This window comes from Rhodnius prolixus, unplaced genomic scaffold (genome assembly GCF_049639745.1).
Source record: "Rhodnius prolixus isolate KJV_2025 unplaced genomic scaffold, Rpr scaffold_15, whole genome shotgun sequence".
NCBI classification, from domain to species: Eukaryota; Metazoa; Arthropoda; class Insecta; order Hemiptera; family Reduviidae; genus Rhodnius; species Rhodnius prolixus.
Window position 1 is genome coordinate 6,179,455 of NW_027411605.1, and position 14,271 is coordinate 6,193,725.

General features: G+C 35.7%; 1 protein-coding gene and 1 long non-coding RNA gene across 5 annotated transcripts in view; one reads left to right on the plus strand and one right to left on the minus strand.

Moving 5' to 3' along the window:
* Nucleotides 1-14,271, minus strand: part of jvl (javelin-like) — a 151,695-nt gene that overhangs the window by 97,418 nt on the left and 40,006 nt on the right. The gene's annotated exons all lie outside the window — the stretch shown is intronic.
* Nucleotides 1-14,271, plus strand: part of LOC141454870 (uncharacterized) — a 37,842-nt gene that overhangs the window by 6,566 nt on the left and 17,005 nt on the right. Inside the window, exon 2 of the long non-coding RNA XR_012458997.1 lies at nt 9,805-9,970. This is a non-coding gene — a long non-coding RNA (uncharacterized lncRNA). The remainder of the gene's footprint in view (nt 1-9,804; nt 9,971-14,271) is intronic.

The following is a 14,271-nucleotide window of genomic DNA, read 5'->3' on the forward strand; positions in this document are numbered from 1 at the left end:
GTAGCCACTTTATTATGGCCTCTTTTTAACAGATATAATTGATACAACCTTGTAGGGCATCCTTTATTGGTAGAATTTTCACCAAATTCTCACAAAGTTTGGGCGCTTATTGTGTGGTGGTGTGGGGAAGTTACACGTCTGGTGTCCATAGTGATTACGTAATAATATACTACATTTATTGTTACTTCAACCGTGCTGGTTTTGGTGTGAGAATCTGGTTAAACTCCTCTCCCTTAACGAATTTTGAAAACATTAATATCCTTGTCTCGGGTTCGAATCCAGTAGCTGATCCTAAGATTTTCTCTTCCTAGGAATTCTGGGATTCCGGGTAACGAACTAGCTGATGAAACAGCAAAGAAAGGAGCTGCGTTGATAACAATTACTCCTCAGCCCATTATCCCCTGCATACTATCGACGTTTTAGAACAGAGCACCGGAGCAGTGGATTCTGAAAGAACATCGGAAGCGGTGGAGAACCTGAGCTGACTGCCGCCAGGCTAAGGAAATTCTTGGGCCTGTCAAAGACGGCTATGGTTGGTTTTAGCAGATCCCGGATCCGCCAGTTTGGTTCAGGTTGGTTGAGTGGACAGGCGAATTTAGGGTACCATCTTTTTCAAATTGTGGCCTTACCCAGTCTCGCCAATCTGCACTGGCTGTGGTGAGTCCAATGAGACTGTGCGGCACTTTATAGGAGGTGTGCCCCGTTTATTCTAAAACTAGATTCCTCGTCATCGGGAGGTTAAATGTTTCCCTTCCCGGAGATTGTGGCATCTCTGGTAATCTTGACCAGAACTTTCTAGGTTTATTCAGTGCACTGAGGCGATTGAGTCGCCATGCTCCCTAGTGTTCTGTTACTACTTTATTAGTTTATTATATTATCTGGCAAACTTTAGCCGGATTTGTTGTTCTAAAGCCCCGGTATCTCTGATGAGATGAGAGGTGGGCGGGGAACAATGGTCATTTCGGATTGCTTGCGTTCCTTCCTCTTTCTGGTGGAACCGCCCGTTTAAAGCAATCTTAATCTTCTCTTCCTAGGAGCTTCTTACAGTTCACTGTCCGGTGTTGGACAGTGTTGTCTGTAACGAGAGAACACTGTCCGGAGGCCGACAGTGCACTGGAAAAAGCTCCGAGATGTTGACGCGCCTTAAATCATTAAAAAAAAATATATCCTTCCTAACTATTATAGTTTGTAAAATCAAAACTAAAATTAAAACGGAAGGAAAGCGGTGACACCTTTAGACGGAAATCATGTCCGATTGGTTGATTAACACCATTTGGCGCAACCAGTAACATGGAAAAAAAATAATTCTAGCCAAAAGAACTGGTTATAAGAACAAGACATAAATCTGATAGGACGAATAAAATTAGGTCGAAAATTAACTGATCAAAATTAGTAAAGCCAAGATTGTCGGCGATCTTGCAGCAGCAGGGGCAGGGGGGGAGTTACGAGGTGAAAGCTCCCGTCGCTGGTGGAGGAGGAGGAGGAGGAGGAGGGGAGAGATCAGCTGAACTTGTTGGAATCACACCGCTACCAAAGAGAACCGGTCCGTCTCAAGTCGGTCTTACTCGGTTTCAAATCGGGACAAACTTGTCCTCCTCATATCTGCCGGCTTTGTTTTTTTTAGCTCATGACCTTGCATTTTGCACGCCTTTGAGCTAAATTTGCGTTTTTTGTATTTAAAAATACATTTAGCATAAATTTTATTAATTTTAAATGCAAATAAAATAAATAATGGTGTTAATATTGGAACGAATCTCTCTTACCGAACGTTACGTAAACGTTTTTTTAAAAAAATTTAGATTATGTATTACTTTTTAGAAAAACAAAGATGCTTCTCCGAAAATACAGCCCTGGGGTTTTAACATTTTTAATTATAAAGGAGTAACTTTGTGAGTGCGTGCCTCAGTTCGCTTATTACTAAAAATCAGAAAAAAAAAAATTAATTTGTTACACTAATATAACGGTAAACAAACAGTGTGGCCAACGGTTAAGTGTTAACGAAAAATCCCAATATTCCTTTTTAAAAATCTAGTGTGAGAGGTGGGCGAGGAAAGAACTGTAAAGAAGCGGTGCGTTGTATATACAGTTAGATCATTAGATGTGGCTTATTTGATCAGAGAAGGCCAGTAATTGGCCACAATCATCGCCCTGGAACCAATCATTAATAAATATAAGTATATATTTTTTTGTTTAATTGGTGAATAAGTGCAGAGGGTGGGGTTCAATGTTTAAGTTCTAATTGGCTAGTTTAGAAAAACCAAGGAGGTTGTTTAAATTTGTAGACCATTTCAAGACTGAATGCCAATTGAATATTCTCCTTGAGATGAATCTTACTGACTGTGCTCAATTCATGTAACCCACTTATGGAATAGTAATTGAGCTATGCCTAAATCACGCAGCATCATGAACCAAAACCTAGAGGGTAGTTAACAAGATGCAGGATTAGTGGGAGAAACCTTTGGGCCAAATGAAGAAGACCAAAAAATCGTTTATCAGCAGCTAAACGGTCCAAACTTTCAGCGACACTGCGCTTTAGCAAGACTTCAGGCCCAGGCCCCACGCGGATGATCTTGGGCTTGCTGATTTTACCCAATTTTGTAGACTGAAACAACCTATACGTGGCACTTTTAAAGGATAGACTATGTAGGTATGTTCTGCTAGCACTGGAAGTAGTAGTGCACGTGTAGTGGCTGTGTGAAGGGCTAGTTCCGGCTCTCCAGGGATAGGAAATCCACGCCATCACACCTTGCTCATTCCTAGTGACGGAACTTGGTGCTCTAGTTAGTAGGTGCCACAATAGACCACGTCTGGATCGCAGTGGCGTTGACTTTCTCACCAACCCTTTTTTAATCTAATAAAAACCCCAGTAATAGATTCCAATTTTAGATCTAAATTTACAATCCCCCCCCCCCCAGACTACAATTTGATGCTAAACTTTAGATCAAAAGCCCTTAAAAGATCAATTAACCAAGAATATTCAGCTAAGTGGACAAGGAGCTACGATATATTGGGTTCGATTCCCCCCAGTATTAGTCTTGTATTTATTGAATAGCACATGAAAAAGGGAAATTTATGAATAATGTCAGCTGTCCGCCTGCGTCCATGACACCTGGTCAGGTAGGTGGACGTAAATCCTGTCTTAAATAATAAAGCATTACTTAACTCAGTCCTGCAATTATTGTTTCCTGCAGGAAATCAAGGACAATCTTAAAAATATATAGAAATTTTACTCACTAAATACTGGATAAAAATATGAGAAAAACTCAACCTCGCGTACTCACCTGAAAAAGAAAATCATTAAATTAGTTTTTCTTCCTCACAAAATTAATTACATTTATAAGAGAAAAAAATTGTCTGATACACTCGTCTTTCCCTTACAGCTTTCTTACAATTGTAATTTAGAAACGTTTTATAGGAATTCTTTGCATCATTCTTTCGTCAATAATGAGGGAATTAAAGACTAAGATTCATGAATATGGTATCGCAAATAATAATAATAATAATAATAATAATAATAATAATAATAATAATAATAATAACAAGGGAAGGGATTGGCTATGCGGTTAGCGTACTGGACTCCCACGCGGAGGTTCCGGGTTCGAATCCAGCTGCTGACCCTTAGATTTTCTCTTCCTAGGAGCTTCTTACAGCTCACTGTCCGGTGATGGAGAGTGTTGTCTGTATCCAGAGAACACTCTCCGGAGGCCGACAGCGCACCGAAAAAAGCTCCGGGCGCCAATAACCTTAGATGTTGACGCTCCTTAAATCGTTAAATAATAATAATAATAATAATAATAATGGTAAAGGTAATAATAACAATAAAGTAACTATCTATTATTTCAGGCATGCTTTACGTCCAAATACCACAATCAGGTGTCGTTGACGGAGGCGACTAGCAAACATCTTTACTGTAAATTTCTCATATTAATCATTGGGAATATAGACTAGTACCGCAATACATCTTAGCTTTGCGGGTCTAGCCTATAACCGCCTAACATACTTTACTATAAATTTCTCATATAAACCATTGGGAATATAGACTAGTACCGCAATACATCTTAGCTTTGCGGGTCTAGTCTATAATCGCCTAACATACTTCACTGTAAATTTCTCATATTAATCATTGGGAATATAGACTAGTACCGCAATACATCTTAGCTTTGCGGGTCTAGCCTATAACCGCCTAACATACTTTACTATAAATTTCTCATATTAACCATTGGGAATATAGACTAGTACCGCAATACATCTTAGCTTTGCGGGTCTAATAATGGTAATAATAATAATTTAATAATAATAATAAAAATAATAATAATAATAATAATGGTAATATAATAATAGTGGTAATATAATAATAATTAATAAACCATAAATAAATAATTAAAAATTGATGAGTTCTTGCCCAATATTTAGACTTGGAGTGATTACTGAGTTAGCTAGTGGTCAATTCTTATCTATCAGTCCTGTTTGGCCTAACTCACAGACCGAGATCTTCAAGTTTGTGTGGTTAAAAGGGTTCCACTGTATTTCCGTTAATGTTATATCCTCCACCATGTATTCCTTCTTTATTTATTCATCGTGTCCTGTATTTAGATTTATCTACTATTCGATCGATTCAACAGAAATGAAAAGAAAGTAGACACATTAATGCTATTAAATAATTAGAGCAAATGTTGGTTAAGACCTACTTGGAATAGGAAAAAAAAACAACTCTGGGCTAGATTCATCTGAGGGTAGACCTTGCAATTGAGGGCAACCTTCTAGTTTTACTTGGTAATCTGCATTTCAGGTTTCTAGCAAAATGTGGTCTGGCTACTCAACTTGAGTTTCTCGAACGTAATTAACGTCCTCGTTGAAATCAAATGTTTACTGAGAGAACATTTCGAGTAATTTTATTAAATAAAGGTCAAAAGAAGAATTGGGGAGTATTATCCCCTGACAATGAAAGGAACTATGGGGAGAGAGAGAAACCCAAGTCAGTGAACCAAGATTTTAATTAAGATTGAGCTCCAGTGCGTGTATACTTCCAGTTTCTTTACCTAGGTTAGAGGTCATGGAGTTACTTCCTGCAGAAAGTGGGTGGTCCAGCCGACTGGTCCAGCCATGGTGGAGAGGGAGAGACCCTCCGAACTTGGCCCGCCGCTGGTATTTCCAGCTTACTGGAATGCCAACAAAAAACAGTTTTCCCTCTAATACACAAACACAAAGGACGAGGGAAGCTGGAGAGAGAGACCGCACTGCAGAACCATTCTGTGTTGCGGTCGCCAGCCGAACTCCTCTTACTTCCGCTACAGCTTTCCCAGTATTCTCACTTTGTTTTCCACTAACCAAGTTTTCCCAGTATCTGTTTTTCTTTGTCCCTAAGAGTTGATCAAAGAGAAAGAAAACTCTTCAAGCCACATACATCAACCGTTTCAAACATATCAGACCGTATTATCATCCAATAAGAGCGTTTGAATAAACAACCAAAATTTGCTAAAATAGGTGCGTGAAAAAGGTCACCAAGAAATGTGAATGTTTCACCCAATCAGATTATAATGATTCTGGAAAGCGCAGTCTCCACCCTGGTACTATACAGTTTCCCTCAATAAAAACCAGCATTATGCTGTGTGTGTGTGTGAACAAGCAGAAAAATCAAAGAAACTAATAGATAATCATAAAATCCCGAAATAGAAAAATCGATAATAAAATTGTAACTTCCGGTTGTCAGGTTTTGCTCAACCGCTTATATCCGGTTTCCAACTCGGCACGTAAACCAAGTGGCCAATTAAAACTACTGTGAATTTCCGTTTTAGTTTCATCAGATACATACAGACAGACAGACAGATAAACCCTTCCGGAAAACCTTTTTTGACTTACATTGACTTGCATTGATTTACTCAAATCCTTCATTTCCAGCTTACTCAATTTTGGCAAAACATCTAAATTAATTGGCGTAACCAGGGAAACCTAATAAAACGGATGTAGTGCAGTTAGGGTTAAAAAAAAAGTGCACTGTACTTATTTCCGCTTCTACGGGCCAATAATAATATTGAAAATAAAAGGTATAATAAAATTACCGTGACAAATTCATTTTATATAAAGTAACATTTACATAGTATCTACATTTAAAAAACCGGGAATAACGTGTCACGACCTCTGGTGGCCAACTTCAGACAAGAACAGGAAATCCACAACCTTCTATAGAAATTCTTCTACCACTTACGTAACTTAAAAAACAACTATATAAAAAATATATACTCTTAATAAACTGAAGTAAAATATAATTTATTCACAGCTGACTTTATAGAAAAATAAAAAGTTTAATCTCGCACGTTTCCGGTAAATCGATTATTATATTTTGTACTTTTTGAAGAAAAGCCGTTAAAAATATAAATTTAGCAGAACCGTACATAATTCTGAAGCGCTTCTTTCGAACGGAAAACTTTCAGAACTCTTAGAAAATTAATTTCCCATTTAAAAAACAAAAATCGATCATGAAAACACTCACGACTTTTCTTACGACACTGCCAACTTGATCATTCTTTCTTTCCGGTCTACGTATTTGTATTTAGAAACATATTTGAATGCAACTTAACTTGATCCAGATATGTCAAAAAAACTTCACATTACATGAAAATGACATTTCTGTAAAGGTTGAAAGGAAATCATGAAGCTACTTCTGGGAAAATCTTTAACAAGTGAAAAATCCATGTAGTGAAGTGGCCTAGGGATTTCGATCGCTCAGTAGCTACAGTCGGATAAGACCCAAACTACGTATTAAGTTCCAGCTTCCTTTGGTGATCACTTTTTCAGATGATTTTGTTCACACACACACACAGAACCACTCTTCGAAGCGCAGACGACTTCAAAACCCTTATTTCCGGTTCAAACCCAATATTCTCAAATTTCGAGACTAGATCGCACTTCTAGATGTCACGTGTTTTAAATGGAAAATCGTATAACTCTGATGAAAAACAAAAACACCCCGGAAAATGTGTGACAGCTGGTTCAGGAACACCGTTACAGGATAACGTATGGGAGAGAGGGGGCACATTTGAACAGAATTTACATTTTCTGTTTACAGAGTGCGCACAGAATCGGTATTATTGAACCTTTTTATTTTGTTTTCTACAACTTTCAAGTCTTCTTAACAGATCTTTATCAATAAACAGTTGGTACTTTACATACTTATCTATATTTTTTTTTAATTTAAAAATTTTGTGTCAAATGTTAATATCTGCCCCACTGGTGGGGGTCACCTTTGATCACAATATAAAATAGAAAGAAATGATATTACTTTACTCTAAATCTACCTTCTATCAGTTATTTCTCTCACTACATTACTTTCTCTTTTAAACCACTGAAATCTAGTTCAAAAAATCAAAGAATGACTCAGTTCGGGATGTTGTACTCCCGAAGTGTGATGGGTTTAGGAAGTTTACGAACAAAATATTCGGTTTGTTGTGCTTCTTAATGTAGTTTCGGATCACTTTCCCCTTCTCTGCGATTAACCCAAAAAAAAAGTCACAAACTTGCAGGTCGGTTGGGGCACATTTTAACTGGTGATGTTGAAATGTGCCCACCTCTCCTTCCATAAAAGAAAATATAATATCCAACACTTTTTTGGCAAGCAAATAAACTTTTGTAAATACTAGATTTAAAAATACGAATTCCAAATGTTAATATGGGGACTAACCAATACCTACACCTTGTCCACTACAATCTTCACCAATACACTTCCAAAGATGCAACACAAATTTTTACTTCCACCTTACAAAATATATAACATTCCTCAATTCTGGACTTTACCAAACAATGAAAACGAAAGGAAACTCTGACAATTATACAACAGGTCTACCACAACATATGGAGGAAATTACCAATTATAAATGTTTTAAAGATTTGGCGAGAAATTGAAACTGTTCAAATGTACCCCCTCTCCACTACATCCTAACTCGAAAAAAGGACAATTCTATTGGTAGAATGTGAATCTATCTATTTCGAGTCCAGCCGAACTTTAACTACTACAAGAATTAATAGATTTACTGTCATTCTATGAAAATGGGACCATTTTAATTCCTTCCCACTTGACTGATTACGTGTCTATTACTCTGCAACTGATGAGTTTGAAGTATAAATATAAAGGGAATCTAGGTTAGATCCATCCTCTTTGTCAACATAATCATCAAAATCAATGACATTGATGAATCCATTTTGCCATTTTTGTTCCTTTCTATATCTAGAATCGTGATAGCTATCAATAAATAACTCTGTTCGCATCCATTAATTTCTTTGATGTAAATTTTAATAGATTCTGAAATAATCGAAAGTTTTCCTCTTTGACAGCATGTTATTTGCTCATTTTTATGCTGAGTATTGGTCAGCATATCCGGTTTTTTTGTTTTATTAATCATTTCATTTTTATGAACAAAGAAGAAAACAATCACTGCCTTATTGATTAGGCACTAATCACGACTGGTTGTTAACCTCCGACTGATTTAACTGGTGTCTCCCTCCCTTCCTCCCACCCACTCCCCTCGCTCTCCCTCTTCCCAGTAAATGGGAAGAAATACCTTTTGTTCCGCTTGGATATTGCCCAAATGCGTTGTGACGTCATTACATACAGATGTACCAAGATTGTTCTACTGATCCCGAATTCTTCCCTTCTTGCCGAAACATAACCTTATATTTTACGTAACCTTATTTATCCAAGTACATGTACGTATATAAGATCTTATTTATGTATATTATATACATATATTGTAAATATCATTACCATACTGATTTAATACGTCATAACAACCGTCATCATGCATTACATCCTCAGATACACAGAGAGAAACTACATACATAATTATACAATACAGTTGTCCAATCAGTTGTCTAATATTTGATGACAGATTAATCAAAAGAATGTCTGCGTTTGGAGCACCTACTGACATAATTTTTGATTACTTCATCACTATACAGACAGAGATGGAGGAACTTCCTGCCAGTAGCGGAAGTTACGTGTACAGTATAATTACTGTTCTTATGTTACCGAATTACCTTAATTAACATTGTGACCTATCGGAAGGGTAACTTTTTCATTACATTATTACTTAATGAATTCGAAAAAACTTAAAAAACAACGAAAAAAAGGTACAAAAATCAGAAAGTAAAATTTCATTCATATTTCAGCTATTTGGAACCTCTCCAAAAAGTTTATATGTTTCATTCATATTTCAGCTATTTGGAACCTCTCCAAAAAGTTTATATGTTTCATTCATATTTCAGCCATTTGGAACCGTTCCAATAAGCTTATATTTTTCATTCATATTTCAGCCATTTGGAACCGTTCCAAAAAGCTTATATGTTTCATTCATTTTTCAGCCATTTGGAACCGTTCCAAAAAGCTTATATGTTTCATTCATATTTCAGCCATTTGGAACCGTTCCAATAAGCTTATATTTTTCATTCAAATTTTATAAAAACATCTTTTAATGAATTTTACCACATTAAATTTTCATTTATAAGGTTTAGAATTGCGTCGATGACATAGTTAATTGTTAATTGGTGAGGTACTTGTATTTCTTCCGTAGGAGTTTAAAGTTACTGAGTTTGTACTGCGTAAAATTCGATTATCAAATGATACAGTTTGTAAAAGGATTATAGAAATTGGTGAGGACTTGTTTTAACAATTAATGGAAAGAATTAAACAAAGCCCAAAATTTGCCATTGACACCTTGATGAGTCTACAGATATTCAAGGTTCAGCTCAATTGCCTGTATTTGTTCGATTATGTCATGATAATAATGTATTTGAAGACTTGCTATTTTGCAGGGCATTGGAAGATCATACAACAGGCAAAAGACATATTCTTAAAACTAGATGATTTTTCTAAACAAGAGGGATTGGAGTGGGGGTAACTGTGATGGTGTTTCTACTGATGGTGGTGCAGCCATGATAGGCAAAATTGTTGGATTTGTAGAGAGACTTAAAGCGGAAGGTAATAACCATATTATTTATGTCATAAAGAATCATCTTATGTAATAATGTAATTTTTAACTTAACTATTTTATTCCGACAAAATTCTTATTATCATAAATGAAATAAAACCTATTCTGCAATCATTCACAAACAGTAGTTGTTGGTGAAACGTGAAATAAATGTTCAAAATAATTTATTATTGTTTTTGCATAATTTCATTCTTTACTAAATACCTATGGAGGAAAAAATAGTGAAAAAATTCTAGAGTACTTTTTTAGTAAGAATATAAAGCCTTAAAAGTCATAATGGTGGAACTTGAAAGTGGTATGTGGGCGTGTAATTGAGCGTGGTTTAGCCCAACCTACCTACGGTACTATTGGCCAGTGTACACGCCCACTAGACTCTCCCCTTATCCGCCATTAGGATTTTTAATGCCAAATATCTCCATTAAAACAATAGTTTAGAATTTTTTTACTATTTTTCCCTCCGTAGGTATTTAATGAAGTATCGAATTATGCAATAAAACATTTTCTTAATAAAAACATAAAAAATAAAAGATTTTTCTTGCTCAATGCCTTGCTTTCCATACTAATAATGTGAGGGTAAACAGAAAATTGGGAATAATGGTTATTTTCTTTGGAAGTAGGTAAAAGAAAATTGTGAGTCATATTTCACCTATAGTTCCCCACCATTTTTTGTGTTTATTTGAAAACGGCTGTTATTCAACTATTTTTTGAAGATTTAATGATGAATAGTTTGCTGATACCTTTTATTCATTTATCTACCTCTAAGAGCACAGTCTTCTATAGACTTATTGTTTTGCTGAGCCTTTTTCGTTGGCTTCCAGTGGCGCTCGATGGACCACAGTTACTGATACAATTATTCCTCTACCTCCATTTTGCTTCTTATTTAATTTTTTCTGTCTTTTGTTAAACATCACTTTTTATGAAATTGTTCTATTATTTTTTTATTTAATTTTATTTCTTTCACTTTATTAGCCACATTTACAAGTGCAACAATTGTTGCATCAAGTAAATTTGATCTTACTGGTTCAGTTCTCTTGTAATGTCATGGTTAGAGCAATGAAACCCCTATAAATGGTTAGGTGAAACTCTTTCACAATGATTTAATCACAACAGATCTCTAGGCCATTTTCGCTTCAATCGACGAGGAGGATTGTCGGGAAGGTGAGGAGAGGAGAGTTGTTGGACAAGAGGATTAGGATGGAGAGAGCTAGGAGGCTGTGAATATTGCAGTAGCGAGACTTTATTAGGTCAGTGTCAAAAGGGATGTGTAGGTCAGTGTGTATGGTAAGGTTAGAAATGTAATATGGAGCATTCAGGATTTTCCTTAGGATTTTAGATTGTAATGTCTGTAGGCGTTTGGAGTTAGAGGGTTTGGTTGAGCCCCACACTTCTGCTCCGTATGTCCATATGGGTCTTAACAGGGTCTTGTAAATAGTCAGTTTGTGATTCACGTCGAGTTTGGATCTGCGGTCAAGTAGTCTACTAAGTAGCTTGTAGCGTCTGTTCACGTCTTGTCGTTTCAGTCGAGTTCTATTATTAAATAAAAACTTTTTCTATTATCTGAACCGATTGCAGCTCTTCCTATAATCACCTTAAAGAGAAAGATCCTCCCAGCAGGATATTCCAGGACAATTGGGACAATTATCTTGTCCAGGAAAGTTAGCCAAGGATACTTTTAACATCAACAAGTGTAGGATTGGCGTGGAGAAAAAAGAATTAGGGAGAACGCGATTCCCTGCAGAGAGTGTTTTATATTGTACTAGCTGCAATCATGTTTAATTACGAGTGCACCGGGCCGTACAATGGACCGTACAAGTGCATTACAATGGAGCAAAGGAACAGGAAGCGAGCAGCAGGCACGGTGCTGACCTGAGCCAGTGCCTGCAAGTAAAAAACAAACTGAATCCTACACGTAATACTCTTCAGACTATAAGAGAACTTTATAAAATGGAAAAATTTGGTCAAACAAAATGGTCGAATTCGACGATCTTTCTAGATATTTATGAGACCACATCAAAAATGCAATCAGTACTGTTATTGAACAAATCTTTCCGAAATTTGTGATGAACATCGATGTTTCACAATAGATTTCACACAATAGATTTTCAAGGAAATCGACCATATGATTTTCATTAAACTTGGAATGTATATTAAAAAAGAAAAAGGGCCACCCACTCCCTTTTTCAAAGGGATAAAAGAAAATATGAATCTCTCAGCTGTTTAGTAGCCGAAGAAAAGACATCGCGGCCTGCTTTAGTTACACACAGGACAATAGCCGAAAGATTGTATCAGCATTGTCGCCAAGTCAGTCTCTACCGCCGAGAAAAAGAAGGCGGGCAAAAAGCCTGTCACAACATGTACACAAGCAAAATGACGGGAGAGGGCGAGGAAAAAAAATAGAAATTTTCTGGAGGGGCACAAGGACGAACATACACACACACACACCGCTGAGGAAATATTTTATAGAGGGGGACACAATAAAAAGTATATAAAAGGTGGCCAAATATGTTACGGTGTTGTTACGTTATTGTTATTACATCATGATAATAAATCTGATTGGTTGAAAAAATATATGATGATCGTATGGAATTTGAAAGGTGGGGGAAATACATATCGATAAAAAAATTTAAAAATGATTACCTATTCCAAGCATAACTATTGTTGAAGTGCTCAATCATTGGCAGGAACAATACGCTCTAGACCAATGAGGAAATCCGACTGTTTCCTGTCCTAACATAACCAGCCACACAGTACTCAGTTGAGTTGCCAATTTTAGCAATCAGAATAAAGAACGCTTCTCTAAATCTACAACAAACAACAAGATCTAAAGTCCTACTTCCCGTCAGATCAGAAGTTAATTATTAGGGCTAGATAGGGATCATTTGATCTTTCTATTACCCCATACATTTCAGACCCCTCTAAGATGGATCTATAGCGCAGGTATTCGAATTCGAATGTTCACCGGAAACTCTCTACCGAATACGAAAACTAGAAGAAAAAAGAAAAAGGAAGTGAAATCTGAGTGTAAACAAAAACAAATAATTGAATAAAAATAATTAAAAATAGAAATCAAATGTCCTTCCATGCACTTTACGCTCTGACGGACTAAAACAGTTAACATCTCTAAATATAGAATAAGCACCTTGTAGTTCGAATTAATCATTTCTTCCTGGTTTAAACACTGAATTCAATGATATCGGACTAGAATTACCACTCAATTAAACTCAATTCAACAAATACGAACGTCCTAGCTGATTTAGAAAAAAAGATATCGTAAGTTGAAATTTTACAAAACTAATAGAGCACCAAACTTTAAACCATTATATCTCCATTTCTACTGTTCAAAATTTAATGAAATTCTATACAATTGTAGATAACAACTAGCTCTACAAATGTATAAAACATGAACGATCTAGCTTGTTTAGAAGAAGAGATATCGTAAGTTGAAATTTTACACAACTAAAAGAGCCACAAACATTAAACCATTATATCTCGATTTCTACTGTTCAAAAATTAATGAAATTCTATACAATTGTAGATAACAACTAGCTCTACAAATGTATACAATATGAACGTTCTAGCTTGTTTAGAAGAAGAGATATCGTAAGTTGAAATTTTACACAACTAAAAGACCACCAAACTTTAAACCATTATATCTCGATTTCTACTGTTCAAAATTTAATGAAATTCTATACAACTGTAGATAACAACTACCTCTACAAATGTATAAAATATGAACGTCCTAGCTTGTTTAGAAGAAGAGATATCGTAAGTTGAAATTTTACAAAACTAAAAGAGCACCAAACTTTAAACCATTATATCTCGATTTCTACTGTTCAAAATTTAATGAAATTCTATAAAAATGTAGATAACAACTAGCTCTACAAATGTATAAAATATGAACGTTCTAGCTTGATTAGAAGAAGAGATATCGTAAGTTGAAATTTTACAAAACTAAAAGAGCCCCAAACTTTAAACCATTATATCTCGATTTCTACTGTTCAAAATTTAATGAAATTCTATACAATTGTACATAACAACTAGCTCTACAAATGTATAAAATATGAACGTTCTAGCTTGTTTAGAAGAAGAGATATCGTAAGTTGAAATTTTACAAAACTAAAAGAGCCCCTAACTTTAAACCATTATATCTCGATTTCTACTGTTCAAAATTTAATGAAATTCTATACAATTGTAGATAACAACTAGCTCTACAAATGTATAAAACATGAACGTTCTAGCTTGTTTAGAAGAAGAGTAAGTTGAAATTTTACACAACTAAAAGAGCCCCAAA